Consider the following 22,145-nt stretch of genomic DNA (forward strand, 5'->3'; position numbering starts at 1 on the left):
GCAGCCCAGAGTCATGTCTGGCCTATAGTACTTTTTATTTTATTTTATTTTATTTATTTCTTCCTCCAGTTCCCCCCACCCTGTTGTCTGCTCTCTGTGTCCATTCGCTGTGTGTTCTTCTGTGTCTGCTTGTATTGTCATTAGGCAGCTCCTGGAACCAATCCTGGGACCTTCCAGAGTGGGAGAGAGGCGATTACTCTCTTGCACCACCTCGGGTCCCTGTTCTGCTATGTCTTATTTTCTCTCCTCTGTGTCTCTCGTTGCATCATCTTGCTGTGTCAGTGCTCAGCGTCAGCCGGCACTCCCCTGTGGGGCGGCTTTTCCCACATTGGGCAGCCTTCCCATGCATGGGGGCATTCCTGTGTGGTGACATTCCAGCATGGGCCAGCAGTCCACATGGGCCAGCACACTGTGTGGGCCAGCTTGCCCTCACCAGGAGGCCCTGGGCATCAAACCCTGAACCTCCTATATTGTTGATGGGACCCTAATTGGTTGAACCACATCCATTTCCCTGTAGCACAATATAAAAATTTTTATTAGTTGCTTATTTAAACATTTTTAAATATAAAAGGGGGAAGCATTCATATCTTCAGATATATTTGGATTCAAAATAATTTCTCTCTTCCTTCTACTCTCTATTCTCCTTCAGTTACTCCAATTACACATATATTAGGCTGCTTAAATTTGTCCCACAATTCATTGATGATCTGTTCATTAAAAATAATTTATTTTTCTATCTGTGCTTCATTTTGGATACTTTCTATTATTATGTCTTCAAATTCACTCATCTTTTCTTTTGCAATATCTAACTTACTGTTAATCCCATAAAATGTGTTTTCCTTTGCAGATACTGATTGCAGTTTATGTCTCTAGATGTCTTATTTGGGCCTTTTTATATTCTAGTTAGCCTTTAGAACATATGGAATTCAGTTATAATAACTTTTTAATGTCCTTTTAAAATGTCTCCTTTGGGCCAGTTATGGGTCAGTTTTCAATCAATCAATTTTTCTGCTCATTATGGGACATATTTTCTTCTTTGTCAGACCTGGTCATGTTTTTCTTTTCTTTCTTTTTTGTTTTCTTTTTCACAGACAAACACTCCCTGTTTCCCTCTCTCCTCAACTCCCAGGTAACCTCTAGTCTGCATTCTATCTCTGAGAATTTGCCATTTCTAGTCATCTCTTATAAATGATAACTTAATTTTTGTCAATATGTGTCTTGCTTTTTTCATAGGGCATAATGTATTCAAGGGTTCTTCCATGCTGCAGCATATCTCATAACTTGATTCTTTTTTATGACCAAATAATATTTCATTATGTGTAGCATATTTTATTTATCTCTTTATTTGTTGATGGACACTTGAGTAGTTTCCACCTTTTTGCTATTATGAATAATGCTGTTATAAGCATTAGTATATAATATCTCTTGAGACTCTTTTTTTGCTCTTTGGGGGAATATACCTAGCAGTGGAATTTCTGGGTCATATGGTAATTCTACATTTAACTTTTTGGGGAACTGCCATGTTGGTTTCCACAGTGGAAACCATACCCAGACTAGACAAAATGTCTAATTCCAAGGACAAGGAGAGAGTTCTCAAATCTGCAGGAGAAAAGTAACATGCTATATAAAAGGGAGTTCCAATCAGATGAAGTGTCAATTTATTATCAGAAACCATGGAGGCAAGAAGCCAGTAGGATGAAATATTTAAAGTACTAAAAGAAATCAATTGCTAACCAAGAATTTTATATCTGGAAGATTTGCTTTCAAAAATGAGGGAGAAGAGAAAGGGTGTAGCTCAGTGGTTGAATGCCTGCTTTGCATATTTGAGGTCCTGGCTTCAATCCCTGGTACCTCCTAAAAAAAATGAGGAGAAAATGTAAATACAAATAAATTACAGAGATGGAAATAGATTACCAGTTATGTATGGCAGGGAAAGGGTAGAGAGATTGGGAGATAATTAGTAAGGGTAGGTTTTTTGTGTGTGTGTGTTTGTTTTTGTGTTTTTTGTTGTTTTTTGTTGTTTTTTTCCTTTCCTTTTCTTTTTCTTTTTTTTTTTTTTTGTGGAGTAGTGAAACGGCTCCACTATGGATTGAAGTGATGAATGTATAACTCTGTGATTATACCAAGTGCCACTGATTGTACATTTTTAGATGAATTGTATGATTTGTAAGTATATTTCAATAAAATTGATTATAGAATTTTTAAAAATGAGGGGGAGATTGAGACACTCTTAGATAAACAAAAGCTGAGGGAGTTTCTCACCACTAGACTTGCCATACAAGCAATGCTGCAGGGGAGTTCTTCAAAATAAAAGGAAAGGATGCTAGACCATGGAATGATGGGCATAAAAGAAATTAAGACCTTCAGTAAAGGAAACCATATAGGTAGTTTTTTTTTTTTTTTAAGATTATTATTACAGCTACAAAACAAAACAAAACAAATATATATGAAAGTAAGCATTAATGGAAGAATAGAGGGACAAAATAGGGATAATACTTACAAAGACCAAACAGCAAAATGGTGTTAAAATGCCCTATCCTTTTTAGTAGTTACCTTAAATGTAAATGGATTTCAGGGATTCTTAACAAGGAGTCTGTGAGCTTGAATTGAAATTAAAAAAACCTTTTTCTTGCAGGGATGTGTTGGTGCACATGTGATACAGTTATTAAATAATACACAACATAGCGTGGATTTAGTAAGGGGTCCATGGTTTTTACCTGCCTGGCAAAGGGGTCTGTGGAATAATAAAGGTTAAGAATCCCTGGATTAAATGTTCCAGTCAAAAGGCAGAGATTGGCAAAATGGATATAAAGCATGACCCAACTACATGCTGCTTCCAAGAGATTCACCTTAAATTCAAAGACAAAAATTAGTTGAAAGTGAAAGGATAGAAAAAATGTACCAGGCAAATTGCAGATAAAAGTGAGTTGGGGTAAACTAATATAAGATAAAATAGATTTTAAGTAAAAAACTGTTACAAGGATCAAAGAAGGTCATTATACAATGACAAAAGGATCAATTTTAAAAGAAGACATAACAATTATCAATATATATGCACATAACAGCAGAACCCCAAAATATATGAGGAAAATATTGAGAGAGTTGAAGAGAGAAATACATGGCTCTATATTAATAGTAGGAGCCTTCAATACACCACTTTCAAAAATGAATAGAACATCTTGACAGAAAGTCAATAAGGAAATAGAAGACTTGAGTAATACATTAAAACAACTAGACCTAACAGACATATATAGAATATGATGCCCAACAGCAGCAAAATACACATTCTTCCTCTAGTGCCTGTGAATCATTCTCCAGTTTACATCAAATGTGAAGTTAAAAAAAAAAAAATCAGTCTCAATAAATTTTTAAAATATTGAAATCATACAATGTATCTTCTTCAACAATAATGTGATGAAACTATAAATCAGTGATGGAGAGAGAACTGCAAAAGGCACAAATATTGAGAAATTAAACAACCATTGGATCAAAGAAGAAATCACAAAGGAAACTAGGAAATATCTTGAGGTAAGTGAAAACAAAACCACAATATACCAAAACTTATGGGATGCAGCAACTTACATTAAATGTAATATTTACATTAAAAAAGAAGAAAATAAATCAGAAGAAGAGATCAAGAAAAAATTCCATTTACAATAGCAGCTAAAAGAATTAAGAATTAAGAATTGGGATAGGGAAGTGGATTGGGCTCAATGGATATAGTATCCGCCTAGCACATGGGAGGTCCAGGGTTCAAACCCAGGGCCTCCTGACCCATGTGATGAGCTGGCTGATGAGCAGTGCTGATGTGCGCAAGGAGTGCTGTGCCATGCAGGGGTGTCCCCCGCATAGGGGAGCTCCATGCTCAAGGAGTGCACCCCTTAAGGAGAGCTGCCCAGCACAATAAAAGTGCAGCCTGCCCAGAGGTAGCGCCACACACATGGAGAGCTGACACAGCAAGATGACACAACAAAAAGAGACACAGATTCCCAGTACCGCTGTGAAGAATCCAAGCGGACACAGAAGAACACACAGCGAATGGACACAGAGAGCACACAACTGGGGGGAGGGGGATAGCAGGGAAGGGGAGAAAAATACATAAAAATGAATCTTTAAAAAAAATGAGATTAGAGTGGACTTACTGGTGTTCTGCTAGGGAACTATTGTGATTAGTAAGGGAATAAATTGTCATTTTGATATGGAGGAAGTGGCCACTGTAGCTGCTGATGTTAGGGAGAGGGAAGAAGAGCTATGATATGGGTGCATTTTCAGGATTTGGAGTTGTCCTGGGTGGTGCTGCAGGGACAAATGCTGGACATTGTGTGTCCTGCCATGGCCCACTGGGTGGAATGGGGGAGATTGTAGACTACAATGTAGACCATAGTCCATGTGATGCAGCAGTGCTCCAAAATGTATTCACCAGGTACAGTGAATGTGCCATGATGATGGAAGAGGTTTTTGATGAGGGAGGAGTGGGGTAGGGGGGGTGGGAGGTATATGGGGACCTCATCATTTTTGAATGTAACATTTAAAAGAAAATAAAGAAGAAGAAAAAAAAAAGAATCGGGATAAATTTAACCAAAGATGTAAAGGACATACATATGGAAAACTACAAAACATTGCTAAAAGAAATCAAAGAAGACCTAAATAAATGGAAGGAAATTCCATGTTCATGGTTTGGAAGACTAAATATCTTTAAGATGTCAAGTCTATTCAAAGTGATATATAGATTCAATATAATTGTGGTAAAAATGCCAACAGCCTTCTCTGCAGAAATGGAAAAGCCAATCATCAGTTTTATATGGAAGGGTAAGGGGTTCCTAATAGCCAAACTATCTTGAAAAAGAAAATGAAATTGAAGGACTCACACTTCCTGGTTTTAAAATTTATTACCAAGCATAGTACTTGGATGAGCATGGTATTGGCATAAGAACAGATACAGAGACCAATGAAATTGAATTGACAGTTCAGAAGTAAACTCTGATAATATGTATGGCCAATGATTTTTTGACAAGATTGCCAAGTCCATTCAATGGGGAAAGATTAGTCTGTTCAGCACATGGTTCTAGGAAAACTGAATATCTAGATTCAAAGTAAATGAAAATGAATCACGATTTACCATATACAAAAATTAACTCAAAATTGATCAAAGACCTAAACATAAGAATCAAAACTGGAAGACTCTAAGAAGAAAACATAGGGAAGCACCTTTAAGACATGTTAGGCAATGGTTTCTTAGATTTCACACCAAGGGTTCTTAACAAGGGGTCTGTGAGCTTGAATGGAATTTCAAAAAAGCATTATTCTTGTGGGGACAGATTGATGTGGATGTGATATATTTACTAAATAATACACAGTATAGTGTGGACTTAGTAAGGGCTCTGTGGTTTACACCTGAATGGCAAAGGGGTTTGTGGAACAAAAAAGTTTACAAACCCCTGCTTTACACCAAAATTTTAAGCAACAAAAGAAAAAAGCAGAGAAATGGATGTTCATCAAAATTAAAAACTTTTGAGCATCAAAGAACTTTATCATGAAAGTGAAAAGACAATCTACAGAATGGAAGAAAATATTTGGAAACCACATATCTGATAAGAGTTTAATATCCAGGACTTGAAAATAAATCCTACAACTCAACAACAAAAAGACAAATAACTCAATTAAACAATGAGCAAAAGACTTGAATAGACATTTCCCTAAAGAAGATATACAAATGGCCAATAAGCACACAAAAAGATTCTCAACATCATTAGCCATTAGGGAAATACAAATCAAAAGCAGAATGAGATATCATTTCACATCCGCTATGATGGCTACTATTAAAAAAAAAAAAAAGGAAAATAAGTGTTGGAGAGGATGGGGAGAAATAGGAAAAATTGCCCATTGTCTGTAGGAATGTAAAATGATGCAGCTGCTGTGGAAAATAGTTTGGCAGTTCCTCAGAAAGTTAAGTATGGAGTGACCATAGGGCCTGGCAATCCCACTTTAGCTATATACCCAAAAGAATTGAAAGCAGACACTCAAACAGATATTTGCACACCAATACTCCTAGCAGCATTATTCACAATTGCCTAAAGATGGAAGCAACCCAATCATCTATCAAAAGCTGAATGGATGAATAAAATGTAGTATACACACACACAATGGAATATTCAACTGCAAAAAGGAATGAAGTTCTGATACACGTGAAAACATGGATGAAGCTTGAAGATTATATGTGGAGTGAAATAGGCCAGACACAAAAGGAGAAATATAGTTTGATCTCAATGATAAGCAAATTCATAGAGTCAGAAACTAAAAGACAAGTTACCAGGACCCAGGGAAGGGGAAAGGAGTAGGGAGTTGATGCTTAATTGGTACAGTTTCTGTTGGAATGATGGAAAAGTTTTGTTAATGTATGGTGGTGATGGCAGCCCAACATTGTGAATGTAATTAACACCACTGAATTACATGTTTGAATGTGGTTAAAAGGGGAAATTTCAGGTTTTACATGTTACTAGAGTAAAAAAAATTTAAAACATAGAACTATATAATACAGTGAACCCAAATGTATATTGTGGTCTGTAATTAATAGTATAGTTATGATAATATTGTTTCATCAATTGTAACAAAACTATCACACTAATGCAAAGTGCTAATAATAGAAAAAATGGTATGAGTGTGTGTTGTGGTAGAGGGGTCAGTTATGGGACCTCTGTGTTTTCTGCAAGATTTTTCTGTAAGCTCATAACTTCTCTAATAAAAAAATTATTAAAAAGTAAGAAAATAAAGAATATCACTTAAAATAAAAACAAAAAAGAAAATTAAAAAAGAATAATTGATAACCTGAATTGTCCTATATCCTTTAAAGAATTTGAATTTTTATTTAAGAATCTTCAAAAAAGGAAAACTCCAGGCCCATATAGTTTCACTAGTGAATTCTGCCTAATATTTAAAGGAAAAAATACCGCCAAATTCTACACAACCTCTTCCAGAGAATATGAGTAAACACTTCTCAACTATCTGTGAGGCCAGTGTTACCCTGAGACCAAAACCAGACATAGAAACCATAAGGAAAGAAAACTGTAGACAGATATCCCTTATGACTAGAGACACAAAAACCTAAGCACAATATTAGCAAATTGAATATAGCTTTATATAAAAATAATGATACATCTGGGAAGACAAGGTGAGGCTGTTTCAACATTTTATTTTATTTTTATTTATTTATTTTTTAAAAGATTTATTTTTTATTTATTTCTCTCCCCTCCACCCCCCCCCAGTTGTCTGCTCTCTGTGTCCTTTCACTGTGTGTTGTTCTGTGACTGCTTCTGTCCATATCAGCGGCACCAGGAATCTGTGTTTCTTTTTGTTGTGTCATCTTGTTGTGTCAGCTCTCTGTGAGTGCAGCGCCATTCTTGGGCAGGCTGCACTTTCTTTCATGCTGGGTGGCTCTCCTTACAGGGCACACTACTTGCGTGTGGGGCTCCCCTACATGGGGGCACCCCTGCGTGGCACAGCACTCCTTGCGCTCATCAGCACTGCGCATGGGCCAGCTGCACACGGGTCATGGAGGCCTGGGGTTTGAACTGTGGACCTCTCATGTGATAGGCAGATGCCCTATCCACTGGGCCAAGTCTGCTTCCCACAACATTTTAAAATAAATCAATATGGGAAGCGGATGTGGCTCAAGCGATTGGACTCCTGTCTACCATATGGAGGGTCCTGGGTTGGATCCCTGGGGCCTCCTGGTGAAAAGCAAGCTGGCTCACACAGTGTGGAGAGCTGAGTGGGTAGAGCTGGCTGGCCTTTGTGTCACGGAAAGCTGGCAAACAAGATGATGCAACAAAAAGAGACACAGGGAAACGGACTTGGCCCAGTGGTTAGGGCGTCCGTCTACCACATGGGAAGTCCACAGTTCAAACCCTGGGCCTCCTTGACCCGTGTGGAGCTGGCCCATGCGCAGTGCTGAAGCGCGCAAGGAGTGCCCTGCCATGCAGGGGTGTCCCCCGCATAGGGGAGCCCCATGCACAAGGAGTGGGCCCGTAAGGAGAGCCACCCAGCACGAAAGAAAGTGCAGCCTGCCCAGGAATGGCGCCGCCCACACTTCCCGTGCAGCTGACGACAACAGAAGCGGACAAAGAAACAAGACGCAGCAAATGGACACAGAGAACAGACAACCGGGGAGGGGAGGGAATTAAATAAATAAAATAAATCTTTAAAAAAAAAAAGAGACACAGAGGAGAGACAGTGAGAGAGGCAACAAACTGGGAACCGAGGTGGCTTGAGCAATTGAGTGCCTCTCTCCCTGGGTTTGGTTCCCAGTGCCTCCTAAAGAGAAGATGAGAAGAGAAGACAAGCAGATCCAGAAGAATGTGCAGCAAATGGACACAGAGAGCAGACAGAAAGTGCAAGTGGTGGGGGGAGGTTGATAAATAAATAAATCTTTAAAAAAAAAAAAAGTCAATATATAATACCACATTAACATACTAAAGGACAAAAAATTATATAGCAATTGATGCAGAAAATGCATTCAACAAATTTTAACATCTGTTCATGACAAATACGCTCAGCAAAACAGGAATCAAAGGGCACTTTCTTAACCTAATAAATGCATCTACCAAAAATCTACCTCTGATAGCATACTTCATGATAAAAGAATGAATTCTTTCCCCCTATGATTGGGGAAAACCTAAGGTTGGGGAAAAGGCAAGGATGTCCACTCTCATGATTCTTTTTCATGATCGTATTGAGAGTCTTTGCTAGTGCAATCAGGCAAGAAAAAGAAATAAAAAGAAATGAAGAAATAAAGCATCCCTATAGAAACTGGAACACTCAACAAAGTTGTCAGTTCTCCCCAAACAAGAGTTGCTGGATTTAGGAAAAAATACATGATGTCAAATAAAATTAATGTCTAAAATACTGCATAAGACATAATTATACTAAAAATTGTTCATTGTTTATGTGAAATTTAAATCTAGCTGAGCATCCTGATATTATTTGGCAACCCTACAGAGCCTAAATTTATTTATGGATTTAATGCAATAACCATCAAATCTCATCAGGATTTTTTTATAGGAAAGCCAATTCTAAAATGTATAATGGAAGGCAAAGGACCTAGAATAACCAAAAAATTTTGAAAAAGTAACAAAGTTAGAGGACTCAGACTACCCAATTTTGGAATTTAATCTAAAACTAAGTAATTAAGGAAATGTAATGTATTAGTCAGCCAAAGGGGTGCTGATGCAAAATACCAGAAATTGGTTGGTTTTTATAAAGCGTATTTATTTGGGGTAGAGGCCCACAGATACCAGGCCATAAAGCATAATTTACTTCCCTCACCAAAGTCTATTTGGAGCAAAATGGCTGCCGACGTCTGTGAGGGTTCAGGCTTCCTGGGTTCCTATGTTCCTGGGACTTGCTTTTCTCTGGGTTTAAGGTTCCTTTCTTCCTGGGGCTGGCTTCCTCTGTGAGCTGACCTCCCTAGGCTCCAGTTTAAGTCTTTAGCATCAAACTCCAGCATCAAAACTCCAACAACAGAAATCCTCAATTCTGTTCTTTGCCACGCCTTTCATCTGTGAGTCCCCACCCCTTGGTGCCCTAATCATAACTCATTCATGCCCAGTTAAGATTACAAACATAATCCAATATTTCTTTTTGGAATTCATCAATAATATCAAACTGCTACATGTAGTATTATCAAATTACAAACACATAGATCAATAGAACAAATATTGTCCAGAAATAGATCCTTACAAATCTGTTTAATTGATTTTTTAGATAGATTTTTAAAAATTGAGATAAAATTCATCATTTTGACTACCTTAAAGTGTACAATTCATGATCAATTGCCTTTTTAAGATTTATTTATTTATTTATTTCTCTCCCCTTCGTCCATTCACTGTGTGTTCTTCTGTGTCCGCTTCTATCCTTATCAGCGGCACAGAAATCTGTGTTTCTTTTTGTTGCTTCATCTTGCTGCATCAGCTCTCCATGTGTGCATGCCATTCCTGGGCAGGCTGCACTTTCTTTCGCGCTGGGCAGCTCTCCTTACTGGGCGCACTCCTTGCGCGTGGGGCTCCCCTACGCGGGGGACACCCCTGCATGGCACGGCACTCCTTCCGCGCATCAGCACTGCGCATGGGTCAGCTCCACATGGGTCAAGGAGGCCCGGAGTTTGAACCGCGGACCTCCCATGTGGTAGGTGGACACTCTATCCATTGAGCCAAGTCCACTTCCTGATCAACTGATTTTTGAGAAAGGTGAAGGCAATTCAATGGTAAAGGACAGTCTTTTCAAAATATGGTGTTAAAACATTTGTATATGGGGGAAAAATGAACCACGACCTATACCTCATACCTTATCCTAAAATTAACTCTAAATGTATCATATATCTAAATGCAAAACCTAGGACTATAACTTTTTTACAAGAAAACACAAGCGCCTCATTTGCAGCCAGAGAATGGAAGTAACTTAAAATCTAAAGAAGCAGGACAATGACAACAGTGGATTTTTTCTTGGAAAACATCTTGATGTTTGTGCCCCACTCCAGACCCACCCATCCTGGTTTAGTTTGACTTCCTCTTTTTCTTCAGGAAATTTCTAAATTCAGTTTTCTGTGGAAGAGACAACAGAATCATGGTTACATGTGCAAGTTAAAACAAAATCAGTTTAAATGAAGAAAAGGTATGTATCATCCTTTACAGAGTGTGCATCAGCCTGAGTCAGGCTCCTGGGAGTCACATCTCCGACTATGAAGGAAGATGTTTACAGGGTGCTCACATCTACAAAACAAACAAACAAGCAAACAGGTAAGTTCTGGAGCTAGACAACTTGTCTCTGAATCCAGGCTCTGTTATCTCCTGGCATGGTGCCTCCCCAGGGAAATTGCTTAGCTTTTCTCTACTTCAACTGCTTCATCTGTAAAATGTCCTGTATAAATTTCCCGGCTGCTATGACCATAGCACACAATGGGGTGGCTTAAACAGTGGGAATTTATTGGCCTACAGTTTCAGAAGTGGCAAGGCTTGTTTCCTCCTGGGTTGGTAGCCTTCTGGCAGCCTTGGTCTACCTGACCCCTCGTGATGTCCTCTCCGGTCTCTTTCAGATTCCAGCTGACTTCTGGCTTTCCCCGGTGGCCTTTTCTCTGTCAGTCCTCCAGTAACAAGATTAAGACACATCCTGATTCAGTTGACCACACCTTCACTAAAAATGTCATCAAAATGTCCTATTTATGATGGGTTCACACCCATAGGAACGGGAGTAAGATTAAGAATATGCCTTTTCTGGGCTATATAACCCAGTGTGCTATATGCATTCTAAGTTTATGTACTACTAAGGGATTTTAAAACATTTCACCAGCAATTACATTATGACCTACTTTGTTATCATATCATTGATTATATGATATTAAAATATGATGAAAACGGGTCTTAGAACTGGAGAAATATGATAATACCTACTTCTTTGGGTTGTTTTGAGGATTAAATGAGTTGCTAAATATTTAGAATGCATAGCGCAGTTCTCAATCAAGACATGTTAGCTACTCCTACTAGCACTACTACTTCAAGTAAGAAATGAACAGAATTTGCATGGTAATAAATTGTGAAATGCTGCCTTCTGCATGCCCGGCCCACTTTTCCGTTGCATTCTCAAGCTCAAGCACATGCAAACCGAGAATGAGTAGAGGTCATCAGAGGAAAATGAGAGAAGCATTCACCACTTCTCAATTCTTGTTAGGGGAAAACCACAAAGACACAGTAAATGTTGTGGCAGCAAGGTCCGTCCTTGCATTGGCATGTAAACTGGTCCCCAGTTGTTCGTCAAGCAGAGCATGTCTTGATTCTGCACTGAAGAACAGGAAACAAGAGGCCATCCCTGGGTGGCAAGACCATGGACTTGGCTGCTATTCTGCGTTGGCTGCTTGCGACTCTAGGCCCTCTGCTCAGCTTTGTTTCAGTCTCAGTTTCTCTCTGTGAGAAAGACATAATCCTCTTTGCTTTACAGTCCCAGAAGGGTATAGCATTCCAGTTGGGTTATGGGGCTGGGAAGGTGGTTACTCTCATTATATGTTTCCTTACATTTTTATTCGAGGTTCTTGACTTTTCCGCACAGTCTTATATCTTATTGCAAGAAGGAGCAATGTAAAGGGGGGTATTCCAGAGCTGGCCTCAGGGCCACTCTTAGCGGGCTGCTGGGCCCAGGCAAATCACGTTATGTGCCTCTGCTCTCCACACCAAGATACCACCTGGTGAAAAGGCAATAAAGGTGGGTAGCCTTGGTGGAACAGAGTGAGCTGTCAGAAAAAGAATAAAAAGTGAAATGTTCCCTCCTGTGTGTGTACATAAAGGAAATGAAACTAGCATTTCTGAGGACAACTCTGCACAAAGTAATTTCATACCCATTAATCAATACCTATTGTTATTCTGGAAGATCATTGTTACAACCCCCTTGTTACATTTGAGTAAACTGTGGCCCAGGGAGAGGAAGGTAATTTGTCCTTGGTAATAGCTAGGTCTTGAGCTTCCCAGCTGCTGCTTTCCCCCGTGCTACACTGCGCTGAATTGACAGGCAGCTCGCTGGACTGCCCAGGTGACAGGGCTGAGCTCTTAATGAGAACCACTGGTCTGCTAAGGATCATTTCTTCCTTTTCATTCTTTCATTTATTGATCAAACATTAACTGAGAGCCTAGCTCGTGCCCAGCACTGCTCTAGGAACACACTGGTACACAGACACGGTCCCTGACTCCTGGAATTTATGGAGTAGTAGAAAAGGTACTTGTGGACCGTTTTCCTGGGGTAGAGCTTAGTGGCCATTTCTCGCTACCCTTGCTTCAGCTTTGGGAGCTGAGCTGCAGTCTCAAACTGAGAAAAGTCAGGGTCAGTCTCATGGCCCATCGGAAGCTCTTAGAATTCCTTTCCCCCCTAGAGTTCTAGCTTCTTGAAAACCTTAGACGACATCTCCATCTCTATTCATCCTGCACCCAGCATGCATTTTACTGTTGAATAGATGGCCTGATGCACTAATGCAGCGATAAGGAAATAATTCCTCAGTTTGGGAAGCCTAGTTGTTTAAAAAAATAAAAAGTCTCAGCACAGTCTTTGCACACAGCAGGTGCTCACTGACTGCCTTTGCGTCCCTGCTCATGACCCATGTAAGTGGATAAAGTCGATGGTCTCATGCCATGCAGTTTGCTCCCTAGCTTGTTAAGTAACAATACTGACCATATGTTTTGTGCACGACAAAAGGACTTTACATGTAGTAGTTTGTTTAATCCTGGGAACAGTCCCATATGACTTTATTACGTCCACTTTGGAAGAAATGAAGCCTCCAGAGAGTAAGTCAGCCAAGTTGCACAGCTGGAATTTGCGCCAGTGTAAGTCCCCTTTCTACCATGCTATACTCTGATCCTTTGGTCATGCTATACCCATATGGCCTCATGATCGTCCCCAGGTCCCCTACGTCCATTCCCCCCCCCCCCCCCCACGTCGATTGAATTGTTCTTCCAGGGACCTTCGCAATCTTCTAGGACCGTTGCCTCCGACTCCCTAGCTGTTTTCTCCTCTCCCGGCTCCCAGCTCCCGGCTCTAGCTTGGCGCTGTGAACCTTCTAGAGTGGGATGAGCTGCCGGGATTGCCGCCCGCCGCTCCCCGCGATCCTTCCCGGGATGACGGACTCGCGCGGGACGCGTCTTTAGATCCGAGGCCCTTTCCTTTTCTCTTCGCCCCGCACCAGGCCAGGATTGGGGCGACGGGAGGGCCCAATAATCGACAAAGGAGAGACAACAAGCTGGGCAGGGCGAGGAGGGGTCGTTTTCCCCGGGGGACTCCCGCCCGGGGCTGGCCGCGCGCTTGGAGACCGCCGCGCGGGCGGCAAGGGGCGGTGGTGGGAACTGGAGACACGGGCTCGGCGCGCCAGCGACCGCCAGAGGGCGCTGTGGGCTCGCGGAGCCGGCGCGGGCAGCGGCGCCCGGGTGAGCAGCCGCCCAGCGCCCCGCCGCAGCGGCCCGCATCTCTGCGCTGGGCTGGAGGGGGAGCGGGGCTGCTGTCGAGAGGCCCTGCGAGGCCTTGCAGCAAGACCTCAGCCTAGGGTAGGAGGGTTCTTGACAGAGCTGCGAGAAAGAATTCAAGGACTAGTCATGAAGGAGCAGGAGAATTTAATGTAAAGCAAAAGCACGCCCTCAGGACCGTGAGCTCCTACGAGTTGCACGAGTCCATGCTGCGGCTCGGGGTACTGCTTTATTAAGGCTCCCCCTTTTCTCCCCCCTCCCCGTAAATCGGGACCTGTAAGTTCCAACGTTCTCGTCGGTCTGCCTTATGCAAGAGGGATTTTTTCAGGCTCGTCTTCCTCTGAGCGGGAACTGTCCAGGGGAGGGGTGGGGGAAGCATGTGGCGGCCAGGTGACGGGAGGGCCTCTTGTCATCTGGTATCCTCCAGCATTAAGCCTTGGGCCCTAGGCCCTGGGCGGGGGATTTTCCACTGCGGTTTTGTATTATCTGATGGTGATTTTCCCATGGTCCTCCTCTGCCAGTTGTCTCCCTTCTACCTCTCCCTACCTCAGGCAACCCATCCCAAAGGCACGGACTTGGACAGGGAAGGGAGAGGCTGCAAAGAGGACTACTTGTGATGCTGTTCTTATGTCAGCCACCATATAACAAACATTTACAGAGCACAAACTTGCACCTGCTAAGTCCAAGACACTGAAGAGTCTGGAGTTGAGTCTCCAATCTTGAGGGCTGTCAGGGAAATGGCAGAATTAAGACAGGTAACCGAGTAACTATATTGCAAAGCAGGGAGAGGTAGGGACAGGGCAGGATGAAGTTGCTGCAGAATTCAGGGGAGGAGGGTCTGTAGCTTCAGTTAGGGGACCTGTTTCATGGAGGATTTGGACCTTAAGAGCGGGAAAGCTTTGCCACCCTGCATCACCAGGTGCGCATTTGTTGCAACAGCACCTATGAATGTAACCAGTACTAGCTCTAAGTTTAGTAGTATGCAAATGATCGCTGTTCGTGACAAAAGGCAATATTCCCTGAGTTTGTGTCCCAGCTCACTGGTCCTAGAAGGCAAATTAGAAGTAGAAATGGATTACCCAGATGTCCAGAATGCATTACAGATATGCAACCCAGTCTGAACAGTCAGATCGGTCGTTGTGCTAATGATAAAATAACCACAGGGAGCCAGTGGGAGCAGCTGTTACACTTGGTGCAGGTATCACAGGACCACATGCTGAAAATACATTTAGTTGGTGTATTAATGAGCCAAAGGGGTGCTGATACAAAACGCCAGAAATCTGCTGGGCATTATAAAGAGTATTTATTTGGGGTAGGAGCTTACAGTTACCAGGCCATAAAGCATAAGTTACTTCCCTCACCAAAGTCTATTTCCACGTGCTGGAGCAAGATGGCTGCTGAGACATCTGTGAGGGTTCAGGCTTCCTGGGTTCCTCTGGGCTCAGCTCCTCTGTTTGCTCCACAAAGTCAGCTGTAGACTCTCAGGCCAATGGCTCTGTCTCTTTCCCTGGGGCTCCAGCTTAAGACTTCAACTCCAACATCAGAAACCCTCAACCCTGCCCTTTGCCATGCCTTTTATCTGTGAGTCCCCAACCACCAAGGGGTAGGGACTCAATGCCCTAATGACATGACCCAATTAAAGCCCTAATCATAACTCAACCAGGCCCAGGTACAGCTCAGATTACAAACATAATCCAATATCTATTTTTGGAATTCATAACCATAGCAAACTGCTACAGTTGGTGTCAGCAGAGAAGATGCAAAAATATAGAACTTGAGGAACAGTAAAGTCCTTCTGCTTTTAAAATACTTATTACTGAAATAACTTAAGAACTCCATTTTTAGAGTCCCCAGAGAATTTTTTAAGTCTATAATATTGTAACATGGAAACAATAAATTGAAACAAATCTGGACATTGGATTCACAATACTTTTGTTTCCAAGAAGTGAAAATGTAAGTGAAGTTCTCCTTATGTTGATTTCAGCATGGCAGTGTAGAAAAAGCAGTGCATTAAGAGGGATAGACTTGGTCCTAGACTTACTTCTGTCTCCAGTGTTGGTTTTTTTGTCTTGGGTTTTGTTTTTTACTTTTTTGGGCAACTCCCTTGGCCTCAGTTTCCTCACTTAAAGGAGGAATTTAATAATAATAAAGAGTATAGACCAGGTGTGCTTCCAAATCCTGGAGAGGATAGTAAGTCTTCTCATTCTGTTGAGGCCAAATGCCTGAGAACTGCAGGTTCTGACTGAGAACTGCAGGTCCTTTGAGGGTGGACATATAGAGGGGAAGGGCAAACTTAGGCTGCTGCTAGTTCTGCTGTTGGACAGGATTCTTCATGCCCTCTGAAGTCTTCTGTATGTGGTGGCCCAGGGCCACTGGGGGTCAAAGAGTCCCACTCTGCTTGTGCTCGCTGCCATCTCTAAGTTTCTACAGCACTTTCTGACTAGGCCATGAATCTGCCATTTAACTTGTGCTGCCTTGAGTTATTTTGAGGATAGAGTTGATGGCAGTCTGCAGTGCTATTCACCAAACATTCTAGACTCTGCGCCCCTGCAGGTGGTAGCACTTCTCCGACTTGCTAGTGGCAAGGTGGAGCAATCTGGCCCATTCTAACTAATGAGGACTAAGCAGCAGGGACACATTTCGCTCTTCCAGGTGTACTACTTAATTGCCTGAGAGTCTCCAAAAGTTCTTTTGCCCTCTGCCTAGGTCCGGCAATGTTCCAGATAGTGCCTTTCTGTCAACCGAGACTCAGGAGTGAGAATGTTGCTGATGTGGACTTCAGCAACATTTGTTATTTTAAGACCTTGAGAGCCCAACTAATAGAGGGTCATTGTGTGTTGTCATCTGTGTTTCTCCAGTGCTCCAAATGTCATCTGAAACTAATTGCCCAATGCCAACTACTACATAAATGACGGATTGAATCGATATACCTCTCTCTCCAACTGGAGTAGGAATCATATGTACATCTATTTGTCCTCCCAGGTGCACCTGCCCCAGTATCTTATACACAGCAGGTACTCAGTAAACACCCATAGGCTGAAATGTACTTAAGAGTCCAAAACTTAGCCTAATACCTGAGCCAAAGAAGATGATATATGTGATGGGATTTTCCATAGACACACTAGAGAATGGGGCTCAGTGCCAAGGGGAGTGAGGAAGGGGAGAGCAACAGGCCATCTCCTACTCACAGCCATCCTGAAGCTCTATGGGGTTGTCTCTGCTCTCTCTACCTCCCTGCATATGTGACTGAAGCTTCTGAGTCACTGCAGCAGAGTTCAGAGCAGAGATGGGGCCCAAATAAGAAGAAACAGCAGGCCAGACGTGAGCCAGCAGCAGGAAGGCAGGCTTGGGGGGCCGTTAACAGTGGGGCTGGGAGTCGCTGGGGCTAGACTGGGGCCTGCCTGGTGAGCTCTGGAAGGTTCTTTTGTTAATGTTCTGCTGCACATTCCATTCTGTGGCCCAGGTGGTTGAATTTTGTTCAAGGGAGCATGCTTGGAATGTATGACAGACCTTTGCAGAGCCCATTAATGTTCTATAAATGGCAAGGAGAAGCACAGCAACAAGGTCATGAATATTACCACGCTAGCTCAAGGTTCTGGCTCCACCCTGCCCCCGTCCTTCATCAGACTTAGAGAGCATGCACTGTCTGTTTCATTTTTGATCAGAGTATAAAGTATCTTTAGACTTAGATCTTCTATCTCCCTAACACCCTGTTTTTGGGAGTGAGTCTGCAGGGGAAAAATTACAGACGAGAGCAATATCCATCCCCCAGAGTTATTTTTTTGAAGCATTCCCTCCAGCTATGCTGCTTCCCCATTTTAGAATGTTCAGTGCCTCTCCAGGAAAAAGTTCAAATGCATTTGCAGACCCTATAAGGCCTTAACTATCCTGCAGGCCCTATAAGGCCTTAACTATGTGGTTCCAACCAACCTCATCTCCTGTTACTGTCTGCAACATACCACACACACCTGGTATGTCCCAACAGCCAGGAGCTGTGCCCTGCACACTCTGTTCCCTTTGCCTCCACTGCCTTTCCCTCTACCCCGTACCGCCCCACGAACTCCTTTTGGAAAGTCTAGACTCTGCTCAGACGCCCTTCTCGGGTGATGGCTTCCCAGGCTCCCCAGCCAAAGAGATGATCCTTCCTCTGACTCCTTAGTCCCTTTCCTCATGGGCCTTCATTTTAAAAGGAGAGGCGCTCCATCTGGATCATCTCTGGTAAATTCTTATATCATCTCTCTTCCTCTCCTCTGCCATCGCTCAGAGATTACAAAACAACTCAGCCACAGCTAAAATCAAAGGGCGCTTTCCTGTCCTGCCCCTGTACTGTCCTTCAGGATTGAAAATAGGTGCCAGGAGCAGGATAAGGCGGTTTACATTCTAAGCCCACCTCCAAGGGCTTGTTTTGCTTTTCCCCTGAAATCTGGAACAGAGGGTTACTTTAGACCTCCTCCCCCCACCCAAATTTAAGGGTTTTGCCTTAAACAGGATTGCATCTGGCATCTTCATTATTCTCCCTGGAGAATAAATTCTTCCATTCTGCCAAATTTGAGAGCTGGAAGGTGGGAGATTTGCTTAGAAATAATGATGTAATAAGGGCAGGAAAAGAGCAATGTTTGCATGCAAAGCACCAGCATCCTCTCTTTTTTATTTAAACAACCATCCAATACAAAACAGGCCTTTTGCTTGGCACAGTCTTTTAGTTCTCCATTCCCGCCCCCCATGGAGACAAAATGACTTGATGCAATGGAAAGGAGAGGTCACACTAGCACTGGGCACATCTGAAAACTGCAGCCTGAGCATTCCCAGGGTGTCACAGCCTGCTCAGAAGCAGGCAAATGATGCTGCCTTCCCCAACCTTTATGCGGGGTGCAGGGAAGGATGTTGGAAGTTTGTGGGTTGTCTGTGTCACTGCGATGGCAGCAGACCCTATTTAATATATTTGGGGATATGATTTCCTGCAGGAAGTTCCAGTTCAGTGTGTCCTTAATTCTACACGTATTTCCTGTTCAGCACACTAGGAAGAGAGGGGCCAGTGGTTTTCAATCCCAGGTGCTTCTTAGCATGAGACAGGACCCACCCAGAGGAACAGTAGAGAAAGGGTGTAAAACACCTGTTAGTCAAGAATTTCTACCTTTATGATATCCTTGCATTTCTAGACTTCCCAACAGGCTCTGGACCAGAGCGAGGCAAGTGAAGTGAAGTGCTCACCTCGGGTATGTGAATTAAGAGGTGCCAATAAACTCAGTGATCAAGATAAAGAATATGTTAATGCAATACTTAAAATTGTTGAAAATATGGATATTTTGTTCATCCTGCAGTTTTGCATTTAATTTTAGTTTAGAATTAAAAAAAGTTTTACCCAAGTCAAGTGCCTCACTCAACTTACTCTAATCCTGGCCCTCATTCTCAAAATCATTTTTGAAATTTTCAGAATATCAAGCCCTACTTGCCACTACCTTCCATCACACCCTTGGAGTCATGCCCCATGAAAGGAAGGGAAGTTTAATAAAAATAATAGAATTGATGGACAATGCCCATCCCAAGGAACATGGAGTCTCTGCAACTACAAGCAAGATCGCATCCATCTGCCCCATGGGACCTAAGCCCCCTCTCAGTTGAAAGCAGAGTGGGCGTCACCATCCCCAAGTCCTCAATTTTGGGGAATGAACAATGGACTAAAGAACACTTATTATTTTTCTACTATAGACTTTTATTATTCTAGCAATGGAAGAACTCTTATCAAAGATAGGAAGACAGTGGCCACCAGAGGTTCTGAGAGATTGGAGAGGGAAGAATATTTGTAATATGGGGGCATTTCTGGACATTCAAGTTGTCCTGCATGACATTGCAGTGTGGATACAGGCCATTGTCTATTTTGTCATACCCTATAAAGTTGTGCAGGACAGAGTATAAACTATAATGTAAATTGTAATCCATAGTTAGCAGCAATTCTTCAATATGTGTTCATCAATTGTAACAAATGTATTATTAATAAGAGATGTTGTTGATGTGGGAAAGTGTGGGAGGGGGAGAGAGTGGGGCATATGGGAATCCCTTACATTTTAAAGTAACTTTTATATAATCTAGAGTTTTGTGTGTTTTTTAATTAAAAAAAAAAAAAAAAAGAACTGTGGAACTTAGAAGCAAACCCAGGAGGAAAAAGTTCCAAGGATCAAAGAAATAAAAATTAAACAGCAATGAGATATCCTGCTTGTGCTTTGCTAAACTGTTAGATTTAAATAGAATGTCTAATGCTGATTATGGTGGCCAGGTAAGGCATAAAATTTTAAATTCTGACCTTTTACATATGAATTATCTCAAATGTCCCTAAGACTGCATTCTCCTCCTCCTCATTCTTTTTTTCTTTTTTTACAATTTCTGAAGCAATTAATTTTTATTTTTAAAAAAACAATACATGGACACAGTTAAAAATTCAAGTAGTACTACAAGACATATAATAAAAAGATCAAAAATTAAAAACAACAAACAAAAAAAGATCAGTGCTTGCTTCACCTCTTTACCTCCTGCCAGTTCTAGCAGTCATTTTCACCTAGGCCATCATCTTTACTTCTTCCCAGTGTTGATTTTGTGTATCCCAATACCTAGAGCAGTGCATGGTACATAGTAGGCATTTTAAAAATATGAGTTTAATTACTCAGTGAGTTAATAAATATTTCTAAATATGCTTATCTGCTCTTGTTTGATGAGCAAGTTTTGACATGATGTACTGACTGTTAAGACCGATGAGGATTTAACTCATCCTTAACTTCCTCTCTCTGGTATTTTCCCTTTCTCCCATTCTCCCAATATGGTTATGGTAAAAATCACAGTCTGCATTTACATTACTATGTGTAATGCTACGCACAGCAAAGCACAGCAAACGTAAGAGCGGTACGATTCTTGTCTTGCTCAAGCCTGTTAGTTTAGCACCATCTCTGTCTAGCTGCCCATTCACTAGGGCGGCCTACGGAAAGGATCGTAACCTCCCCGAGGTAGCGATCGCAGGAGCCTCGCAGAGCCTTATGGTTTTACAACAGGATCTTTGGGTCCTTTCTGATCATTTTTTTGGAGCTAAGTGGTGCGCTTGATATTCTGCTGTTTGAGTAATTCCTCCTTTCTCGCCTCTAAGCCACAGGCAATGATAACCTTTTCCAGCAAAAAAGAGTGACGGGAACTGGGTTTTAAACTTGGTGCACACTAACTAGACCCATCCGATAACCACTCAGTTTACCGCGATTACTACAAACTCCCTGACTCGAGAGGGCCGAACCGTGCGGGCGGAGGTCTGCGTGCTCCCTGTGCACAGTGCCCTGCTCCCAGGCGGTGCAGGCCACCTCTTCCCCGCGCCGCCCTCGTGAAGGTTCCGCCAGGGCCGCGCCTCCGGCCTCCGCGCCCTCAGCGCCGGCCTCCCGGGTTCCAGTCCCTCGGCGCGGGGCCGTCCCTCCCCGGGCCGCCTTCCCAGTCCCCGGCTCCCCGCGGAGGAAATTCTTCCCCAGCAGCCCAGGGCTGGCCTCACGTGACCAGGCGCCGCCTCGGCTTCCAGCGAGTTTAAAGGTTACGGAGGAAATGAGCAGGGACGCGGCCGCGCTCCCCACGCCGGGCGCGCCCGCTTTGCCCGCAGCCCGCACGGCCGCTGTCAGCGCGCGGATCAAAGCCGACCGCCACCAGGTCCAGTGAAAACAGGAGGCGTCGCTTAAAGAAAAAACAATCACCACACGCAAATCAAACCGGGCTCCTTCCGAGCTTTCTTTTGTCAACAAGTTCTCGCAGCCTACGAAGGCCAGTCCCAAAGTGGAGCCGGCACTCAAAGGCACCATCAGTTCTGCAGAACTCACACCGAACTCTGCACGTCCCCGCCCCCACCGCCGAGCCGAGCGTCCCGGGACAGAACGACAGACAGACCACTGCTTCCCGGGGTGCTCTCCGCGCCACCGTGCGAACGAGGGTGGAGCGCGCGGAGGTTCCCGCGTCTTAGCGCGCGAGGCGACCCCCGCCTCTCCTCCCCTCTACCCGCTGCGACCGGCGGTCTCGGCAGCACAGCCCCGGCGACAGGCGCGGCCCGCTGGTCTCCGGATCCCGACCCCAAAGCGAGGGGGTCTCAACCTCCTGTGCCCCTCGCGCCCCGCCACCCCTGCTCGGCCCGGCTCCCCGCCT

The sequence above is a fragment of the Dasypus novemcinctus genome, chromosome 17 (assembly GCF_030445035.2).
Source record: "Dasypus novemcinctus isolate mDasNov1 chromosome 17, mDasNov1.1.hap2, whole genome shotgun sequence".
Lineage (NCBI taxonomy): Eukaryota > Metazoa > Chordata > Mammalia > Cingulata > Dasypodidae > Dasypus > Dasypus novemcinctus.